The sequence below is a fragment of the Etheostoma spectabile genome, chromosome 15 (genome assembly GCF_008692095.1).
Source record: "Etheostoma spectabile isolate EspeVRDwgs_2016 chromosome 15, UIUC_Espe_1.0, whole genome shotgun sequence".
Taxonomy (NCBI): Eukaryota; Metazoa; Chordata; class Actinopteri; order Perciformes; family Percidae; genus Etheostoma; species Etheostoma spectabile.
The window spans coordinates 17,672,951-17,673,806 of record NC_045747.1 but is presented as its reverse complement, the minus strand read 5'-3'; the positions used below and the strand labels follow the sequence as shown (position 1 = coordinate 17,673,806).

At 36.0% G+C, this 856-nt stretch overlaps 1 protein-coding gene across 1 annotated transcript in view; it reads right to left on the bottom strand.

Moving 5' to 3' along the window:
- Positions 1–637: 637 nt before the first annotated feature.
- Positions 638–856, bottom strand: part of LOC116703241 (uncharacterized) — a 3,754-nt gene continuing 3,535 nt past the window's right edge. The window contains 1 exon segment of the mRNA XM_032537879.1: positions 638–856. This exon segment is cut by the window's right edge and continues 353 nt beyond it. The gene's annotated coding sequence lies outside the window, so the exon portion shown is untranslated.

Sequence of the window (856 nt, the reverse complement as noted above, 5' to 3'; positions counted from 1 at the left end):
ACTTACATGTCACACACATAAAAAGGCAGCCATTGTTGCTTGTTGTACAATAGCCCTTGTTTACAAGTAAGCTTGCGTCCTCCCTAAGTTTAAAGGAGTACACCCCTTCGTCTTACCCCTACCCCTTAATCAAAAATAGTATTGGGACAGCCCTTGGACTATCAGCGACATAACCAATCACACTATGGGTACAAGACTGTTCACCTTTAGACTTTGGAATTATTGACTTTGCTCCACTTGGCACCAACTGCAATGTTTCATTTTAAATGAATGTAGTCTACCGGCCGTCTGGCACACGTCGGCGCCTATGCAAGGGTGAACAGTGCACATGCACAATAACCAGCATCATGGATTTGGGATTTTTCTTTTTTTGACATACCTATTATTTCTTTTTAATTTATCATAGCATTTTCAAAACCATAGCTCACAAAGGCAGCCGCAGAAAATGAGACAAAGACAAAGATTATCTGAAAAAGCAGTGTATATACAATGATCTACACATACAGAAAAAAGCACCTTAAACCATATTTTAATGCAAAAATAATCAGGAAAATTGTGTTCTGCATGCCGTTATAAGACAATAACACATTGACCAATATGGAAATGACATTTTCGAGTGTTTGTATCTTAGCATTCAATTACATTATTCTGAAATGGATGTATACTGAATGATAATATAATGCATTAAGAGTAGACTTAAATGATGTTTGATGCTGATCAACAAGTTACAGTTATTGAATTTTAATACAAGTTTTATTGACATGAATCAGTTAGCATATAGGCATATTGAATGCACTATGAATGAAGTAGGCTAATGGTTTCTGTTCACGGAGCACTACTGTATTACACAATTTGT